This window comes from Macaca nemestrina, chromosome 10, assembly GCF_043159975.1.
Source record: "Macaca nemestrina isolate mMacNem1 chromosome 10, mMacNem.hap1, whole genome shotgun sequence".
NCBI lineage: Eukaryota > Metazoa > Chordata > Mammalia > Primates > Cercopithecidae > Macaca > Macaca nemestrina.
Window position 1 is genome coordinate 37,691,484 of NC_092134.1, and position 9,019 is coordinate 37,700,502.

The window sequence follows — 9,019 nt, forward strand, 5'->3', positions numbered from 1 at the left end:
CGGAGGGCCTTAGACCTACTCACTGCTGAAAAAGGGGGTACATGTATGTTCCTAAAGGAAGACTGTTGTTTCTACATAAATGAATCAGGACTTGTGGAGGACCGGGTCCAACAGTTACGCAAGTTAAGCACAGAAGTAAGAACACGGCAGTTTGCTTCAGCTGCAGACCAATGGTGGAACTCATCTATGTTTTCTCTGTTAGCTCCCTTCCTTGGACCCCTGCTGAGTCTTCTATTTCTGCTTACCGTAGGACCTTGTGTTGTTAACAGAATTTTGCGGTTCGTTAGAGAAAGGTTTGACACTGTACAACTCATGGTCCTCAGAGCCCAATACCAACCTGTAGACGCTGAAACAGAATCAGACTTGTAAGACCCAAGATTGGCTCTAGAGATACCTGAAAAGAAGGGGGGAATGAGAGGAGCCGGGCACATTCCTCAGCCCCGGGCTCAAAACAAACAAGCCCAGTACAAACACACCCCATCCTCCCATCTCACCACATATCACCACATATCTCTCAAACTTCCTGAGCCCAGTACAAACACATCCCATCCTCCCATCTCACCACATATCGCCACATATCTCTCAAACTTCCTGGGCCCAGTACAAACACCACCTAGAAAGTCTCCAATAAGGAGACAGCCTTTCAAAGTTTTACTGAAAGCGCGGGAACCAAAAGAATTCCTTTGTTCCCCTGTAACTTTCGGGCTATAAAAAGCAAACACTCGCATTGTTCGGGGCCCTCTTGTATGCTGTGTAATGGAGGGACCAAGTTTGAACTTGTCATAAAGATCCTTGCCGCTTGGCTTTGACTCTGGACTCTGGTGGTCTTCTTTGGGGAACAGAGGGTCTGGGCATTACATAACTTCCTTGGCAAAATAGCAACAAAACCCTCAAAACCTACCCGAAGGATGTCACAGAAACAAGGGAACAGAATTGTTCCAACCGGGAGATCTAGTGTTGGTCAAGTCCATCCCCTCTACCTCCCCATCGATGAATTCCTTGTGGGAAGGACCATACTCAGTAATCCTCTGTACCCCCACTGCAGTTAAGGTGGCAGGAGTGGAATCTTGGATTCACCACACCCAAGTTAAACTTTGGACACCCCCTGAAGAACCTGTGGGACCGTCAGCTCAGGAGTTCCAAGATCAGCCAGACCAGCCTCAATACACCTGCGAACCATTAGAGGACTTGCATCTCCTATTTCAGAAGTAAACATCCCAGACTAAAAAGGCCCCTATAGCTGATCCTGAGGAAAAACCCCTTCCTACTTAAAAAGATAAGTGGACTGGGAGCGGTGGCTCACGCCTGTAATCCCAGCACTTTGGGAGGCTGAGAGGGGCGGATCACGAGGTCAGGAGATCGAGACCATCCTGGCAAACACGGTAAAACCCCGTCTCTACTAAAAAAAAAATACAAAAATTAGCTGGGCGCGTTGGTGGGCACCTGTAGTCCCATCTACACGAGAGGCTGAGGCAGGAGAATGGCATGAACCTGGGAGGCGGAGCTTGCAGTGAGTGGAGATCGCGCCACTGCACTCCAGCCTGGGCGACAGAGCGAGACTCCATCTCAAAAAAAAAAAAAAAAGATAAGTGAAAACCTACATAATCTTTAACACTTCTCCTTTCCCCTTTAATGGAATCCTTTTACTGTTTTATCACATTGTTAAGCAGTATACTAACCATACTCTTTGCAGTAGGACCATATACTGTAGCTTCTGCCGGGACAAAAATCCTAATCACATCAACCTTTTTCTATCATCCTTCCCTCTAACAGCAATTTACTCCTACTTTTAACTCAGATTGAATAAAATGACCTTATCTTCCTGGGGACCCTCTTTACCTTCCTACTAACTCTTTGCCTATCTATCCCTCCTGCTTCCTTGGATACCCCACATAGTCGCCCCTCCCCTTCCACTAGCTCCTAATTACCTCTACAAGAGTCTCAACTTAACCCACTCTCTGTTAAACCAGTCCAATCCTTCCCTGGCAAACGACTGTTGGCTTTGTATCTCTCCATCAGCCACTGCTTACGTTGCCACTCCCATTCCCGCAAAAAAAAAAAAAAAAAAAAAAAAAAAAAAAAAGTTTACTAACTTAACCTACCACCCCCGTTATGAAAGAAGAGACCCTTTACAACTTCTAAATATGTAATCATTAGCCGACTTCCTCATCTCTGATAGGACCAAAATTACTCTAATAGGATGCACAATCTAGCTTTTACGTCCTTACGTTTCCAACCTCACCTATTACACGAGCAATGAAAAGCCCATACACGGCCCTGTAACCACGAATACTGTCTTAACTTTCCAGGCCCCTTTATGCATCCAACGCAACCTGTTATCAGGCCTGCCCCTGGGGTGCCTACTATCCCATCAGTGTAATTACACCCTACAACTTCAAGCCCCAACTGATCATAGTAACTTCTGAGTCACCCAAACACCTCCATTCAGACGGCTTGTTCGCTTCTCAGGACTTCCAAAAATCACCTCCTCCCTGCTTAACGAACAGTCCAGGTTTTGTAATGGCAAACATACTCCCTGCATGACCATTCACTCCTGGACCCCCTACAGCAGCGCCCCCACCACTAGTGATTGCCTTCTCATCCCCTCTTTCAATCACTCTCTCAAATGGTTCCTAGTAGATACAAAATGGTTTTTTTCTCCAATGGGAAAATAGAACACAGGGAGCCACTCAGTTTGCTCCTAACACCTCTTTCCAGCCACTTACTAGAGCTACCTTAGCAAGTACTCTAAGAGTATGAGAAAATGAAAACAACAAACTCACACACCTTTTTAACATACACAGCCAGTTCTGTCTACCCAGCCAAGGCATATTCTTCTTACATGGAACTTCAACCTATATCTGCCTCCCCACCAACTGGACAGGCACCTGCACCTTAGGCTTCCTAAGTCCCAACATTGACATTGCCACAGGAAATCAGACCCTATCAGTGCCCCTCAAAGCTCAAGTCCGTCAGCACAGGGTCATACAACTAATACCCCTACTTATAGGGTTAGGAATGGCCACAGCTACAGGAACCGGAATAGCCAGTTTATCTACTTCATTATCCTACTACCACACACTCTCAAAGGATTTCTCAGACAGTTGGCAGGAAACAACAAAATCTATCCTTACTCTACAATCCCAAATAGACTCTTTGGCAGCAGTGACGCCAAAACCACTGAGGCCTAGACCTCCTCACTGCTGAGAAAGGAGGACTCTGCACCTTCTTAGGGGAAGAGTGTTGTTTTTACACTAACCAGTCAGGGATAGTATGAGACACCTCCTGGCATTTACAGGAAAAGGCTTCTGAAATCAGACAAGGCCTTTCAAACTCTTATGCCAACCTCTGGAGTTGGGCAACATGGCTTCTCCCCTTTTTAGGTCCCGTGCCAGCCATCTTGCTATTACTCACCTTCGGGCCCTGTATTTTTAACCTCCTTGTCAAATTTGTTTCTTCCAGGATTGAGGCCATCAAGCTACAGATGGTCTGACAAATGGAATCCTAAATTACCTCAACTCACAACTTCTACCAAGGACCCCTGTACCGACCCACTGGCTCTTTGACTGGCCTAGAGAGTTCCCCTCTGGAGGACACTACAACTGCAGGGCCCCTTCTTCACCCCTATCCAGCGGGAAGTAGCTAGAGTGGTCATTGTCCATTTCCCAACAGCAGTTGGGGTGTCCTGTTTAGAGGGGGCATTGAGAGATGAGGCCAGCTGGACTTTCTGGGTCGAGTGGGGACTTGGGGAACTTTCCTGTCTTACAAGAGGTTTGTAAAATGCACCAATCAGTGCTCTGTAAAATGCACCAATCAGCAGGATTCTAAAAGTAGCCAATCATGGGGAGGATTGAAAAAAGGCACTCTGACAGGACAGAAACGGAACATGGGAGGGGACAAATAAGGGAAGAAAAGCTGGCCATCCCAGCCAGCAGCAGCAACTCACTCAGGTCCCCTTCCACACTGTGGAAGCTTTGTTCTTTTGCTCTTCACAGTGAATCTTGCTACCACCCACTCTTTGGTTCCGTGCCATCTTTAAGAGCTGTAACACTCACTGCAAAGGTCCGCAGCTTCATTCTTGAAGTCAGTGAGACCACAAACCCACTGGCAGGAACCAACTCCAGACACACTGGGAGCAACAAGAAAGTTACGTGTGCTCAGTTCAAGTTTCTCATGCTCTCTTTTTGTAGAAACTGGGGTCTCACTATATTGTCCAGGCTAGTCTTGAACTCCTCACCTCAAGCAATCCTCCCATCTTGGCCTTCCAAAGTGTTGGAATTGCAGGCATGAGCCATGGCATCGGCCTTTAAGTTTCTCTTTTTTTTTCTTTTTTTTTTTTTTTTTTTCTGAGATGGAGTCATATTGGGATTCAATCAGGCTGGTAGGAAAAATATTAGTTATGATAGCCACAAAACCTTTTTGGAAGGCCTGAGGGTTTTCATATGACTTCGGTAATAGACCAAGCTGAAAGCAGCCTGGTCCCATTACCTTTAGTTAAATAAATTAGAGTAGTAAACAGCGGGATGTGGGGAAGTTATCTAGTTAACTTGTTTACTCATGTGGTCTTAAGCCTTAAGCCTTTGATGTATGCTTTTTACTGGGGATGTCCACGATGTCAATTACCCTCTAACTGTTGAGTCAAGCTTTTGTTAACTAATCTTAATGAATTAATGCAAGCCTGCCCAGCCGATAGAGGCCGGACCCCACTGACAAACCTCTCTTGATGTGCAGGCTGTCGGTCGGAGTTATCTGTGTGTCAGTGCACGTGCTATTCATCTGTCGTTTGGGCCAGGGTAATGCCCTCTTGTGAGGAGCAATACCTCAATTGGTGCCCCGTGTGAGGAAAGTCAGGGGTCTGCAGAAACAGACCCCCCCACAGTTTGGAGCCCCTTGTAAGGCAACCTGTGAAAGAAGTGTGAGGAACGCGACGGACCCCTGGAGGTGAAGAAGGACCGCGCGGTCAAGTCAGTGAGTAATCAGTAAGTTGTTGGTGCCCACTCTAGGTTACCAAGTTCTGGGGGAAGTTGGTTCAAGTTGAGTTTTCATTATGGGACAACAGTTATTAGCTCAACAGAAACAGTATATAGAAGTGTTAAAAGATTGTTGCTTAAGGCTAGTGGAGCATCAGTTTCACAGGCTCAATTAAGGGACATAATAATACAAACTGCTGTAATCCCAAACCCATGGTTCCCAGAAGGAAGGACAGATGTAGAACTCTGGAACAAGTAGAGAGAAGTCTTAAACAACATCAGGCACAAAGGCAACAGGTCCCAGTAAAATCTCTAACGTTATGGGCTTTCATTAGAGCAGCCCTGGCTCAGTCACACACAGAAGTGCCTAAAAAGGGGAAGGAGGAGGAAAGGGCACCTGCCTTATTACCTCCTCTTCCCTGGGCCCTAGTATCACTGGGCGGAAATAACAAAGAGGAAACAGAGATTTTACCTGAACCTCCTCCTCCAATAGATAAGAAAAAAAATCAGGGATAGGCTACAGCTATCAGTCCCTATCTTAAGCAGGCCAAATTAAAAGGAGAGCTTTTAGCCTGCCCGGTAATGCAACATTAATGAGGCAATCAGGGACATAAAGAAACAAGAAAAAGCATTAGAGGCCGGAGCCGCAGGGCGAAGCGGGGAGTAGAGGGATGGAAAGGCTCAGCAGTAAGGAAGCTCGCAAACACGGAGCTGGGGGATGCTCCTGGAAGCTGGGCCTGCCAGGCGGCAGTAGCAGCGGGGAGCCAGGCCCAGTGCCACTAAGTTAGCCTGCTGGGGTGGGGCAGCAGGCTGGAGCGCAAGAGTCCGCCCAGCCGGGGACAGCCGCGCCCTACGCAGGGGGAGGGAGCGGCACAAGCGAAAGAAGTGGCGCAAACTCAAAGCGGCCGCTGACTCAGGGCCCGCAGGCTCAGCTCTCTAGCTCGCTAGGCAGCCCAGGGCAAGATATTGTGTGTCTCTTGTATAAAAAGGACTTTCCAGATTATAATTCTCTGCTAAGATTTAAGTAAAATGTGGCCGGGCGCGGTGGCTCACGCCTGTAATCCTAGCACTTTGGGAGGCCCAGGTGGGCGGATCAAGAGGTCAGCCGATCCAGAGACCATCCTGGCTAACACGGTGAAAACCCGGCTCTACTAAAAATACAAAAAATTAGCCGGGCGTGGCGGCATGCTCCGGTAGTCCCAGCCGCTGGGGAGGCTGAGGCAGGAGAATGGTGTGAACCCAGTCTGGGCGACAGAGCAAGACTCCGTCTCGGGGAAAAAAAAAAAAGTAAAACGTAAGAATTTGAAAAACCTGTTTCTGATCATGGCAACTGTTATCTCTCTCCTACCCTTAAGTGATTTTCTCAAAAACCAATTTAAGTAAAACAGTAAACTCTAAAGGGAGAGACATTACAAAAGGTCCATGAGTTAGTTTAGGAGCAATTAAAAGCAAACTTTGCTCCCCAGTAGAAAAAGGTTTCCTAATTGCAAGGTTATTCATTTTTTTATTTATGTATTTATGTATTTATTTATTTTTTGAGACGGAGTCTTGCTCTGTCACCCAGGCTGGAGTGCAGTGGCCGGATCTCAGCTCACTGCAAGCTCCGCCTCCCGGGTTTAGGCCATTCTCCTGCCTCAGCCCCCCCCCCACGCCCCCCCCACCCCCGCCGAGTAACTGGGACTACAGGCGCCCGCCACCTCGCCCCGCTAGTTTTTTTTTGTTTTTTTTTTTTTGTATTTTTTTAGTAGAGACGGGGTTTCACCGTGTTAGCCAGGATGGTCTCGATCTCCTGACCTCGTGATCTACCCAAGGTTATTCATTTTATGGGTAACATTCTACTACCAGCCCTTGGAATTTACCTATTTTCATCATTCCCAAAAAGTCTGGTAAATGTTTTAGCTACAAAAATAGTTCAGTCCCCAATACCTAATGCTTTAACACTTGACTGATGGGTCTGGTAAACATGGAAAAGCGGCAGTCTGGTGGAGACCACACGATTCAATCACTCTATCTGGGTTTACTAGCACTCAGAGCTGAGATTGGGGCTCTGATTTTGGGCTTAGAAACTTTTTCCACTTAGCCCATAAATATAGGTAGTGATTCTGCATACTCTATTTATTACAAAACCTTGAAACAGCTTTAATTAAGTTCACTTTGGAGCCAGCCCTGTTTACCCTTTTTCTCCATCTTCGGTAATTGCTAGATCAATATATACGTCCTATTTTTTTTTTGAAACCGAGTCTTGCTCTGTCCCCCAGGCTGGAGTGCAGTGGCACGATCTCGGCTCACTGCAAGCTCCGCCTCCCGGGTTCACGCCATTCTCCTGCCTCAGCCTCCCCAGTAGCTGGGACTACAGGCGCCCACCACCAGACCCGGCTAATTTTTTTGTATTTTTAATAGAGACGAGGTTTCACCATGTTAGCCAGGATGGTCTCGATCTCCTGACCTCGTGATCTGCCTGCCTCGGCCTCCGAAAGTGCTGGGATTACAGGCTTGAGCCACTGCGCCCGGCCCACAACCTATTTTTATTACACACATTCGAGCCCACAGCTCTGCCTGGCCCACTGGCTTATGGCAATGATCAAGCATACCTTCAGGTTATGACATTCCTGCTAGACCAAGCCACCCAATTGCATCAATTTTCCCACCAAAATTGGAGAAACTTATCTAAACAATTTCAACTTGCCCAGAGGCTGGCTAAACAAATTATCCTACAATGTCCAGATTGCCAGCTTACAGGCATGTCCCCTCCTTCAACAGGTGTTAACCCTAGAGGATCAGAACCTAATCAGTTGTGGCAAACAGATGTTACACACATCTCTGAATTTAGGAAACTAAGATATGTGCATGTATCCATCAATACTGAGAGGTGAAGCCAGCTGGTCTTCCTGGGTCCAGTGGGGACTTGGAGAACTTTTCTGTCTTACAAGAGGATTGTAAAATGCACCAATCAGCACTCTGTAGCTAGGATCGTAAAATGCACCAATCAGCACTCTGTAGCTAGCAAGAGGATTGTAAAATGCACCAATCAGTGCTTTGTAAAATGCACCAATAAGCGCTCTTTAAAACATACCAATCGATGCTCTGTAAAACGCACCAATCAGCAGGGGTCTAAAAGCCACTTGCAGGGAGGATTGATAAAAGGGCACTCTGATAGGACAGAAGCTGAACATGGGAGGGGACAAATAAGGGAATAAAAGCTGGCCACCCCCTAGCCAGCAGTGGTAACCTGCTGGGGTCCCCTTCCATGCTGTGGAAGCTTTGTTCTTTTGCTCTTCACAATAAACCTTGCTGCTGCTCACTCTTTGGGTCCGTGCCACCTTTAAGAGCTGTAACACTCACCATGAAGGTCCACAGCTTCATTCTTGAAGTCAGCAAGACCATGAACCCACCGGAAGGAACCAACTCCAGACACACTACCAACACTCATTTAATTAGTGCACATGCTTTGCCTGGAGAGTCTACTTGATATGTTACTAAACATCTTCTTTTAACTTTTGCATTTATGGGGCACCCCACAAAAATTAAGACTGATAATGGTCCAGCTTATACCAGCTCACAATTTCAATAATTTTGTCACATGTGGAATATCCAACATTCCACAGGCATCGTATATAACCCCCAAAGACAGGCAATAGTAGAACGAGCACACTTCACCCTTAAAAATATGCTCAAAAAACAGAAAAAAGGGAATATAGGTAAGTACCCTGCAACACTACTGGCATGAGCCTTATTCAACCTTAATTTTTAAAATTTAGATGACAAATTTCAATCAGCTGTAGAAAAGCACTTTGCTAAAACCTCTCAAGGCATAAAACCTGCAGTTTTATGGAAAGACGTAAACAGTAATAAATGGTGGGGTTCAAGTGAATTATCAACATGAGAAGGAAAGTATGCTTGTGTCCACACCTAGAGAGAGAAAAGGAAAGAATGAGTAAGAAAAAGACTAGAAAAGACAGAGATCAGAGAAAGACACACAAAGAAGGACTAAGGAGAGAAATAAAGTAAGAAGAAGGGAAAGAAAATATTAATAAATATTTTTGTAATAT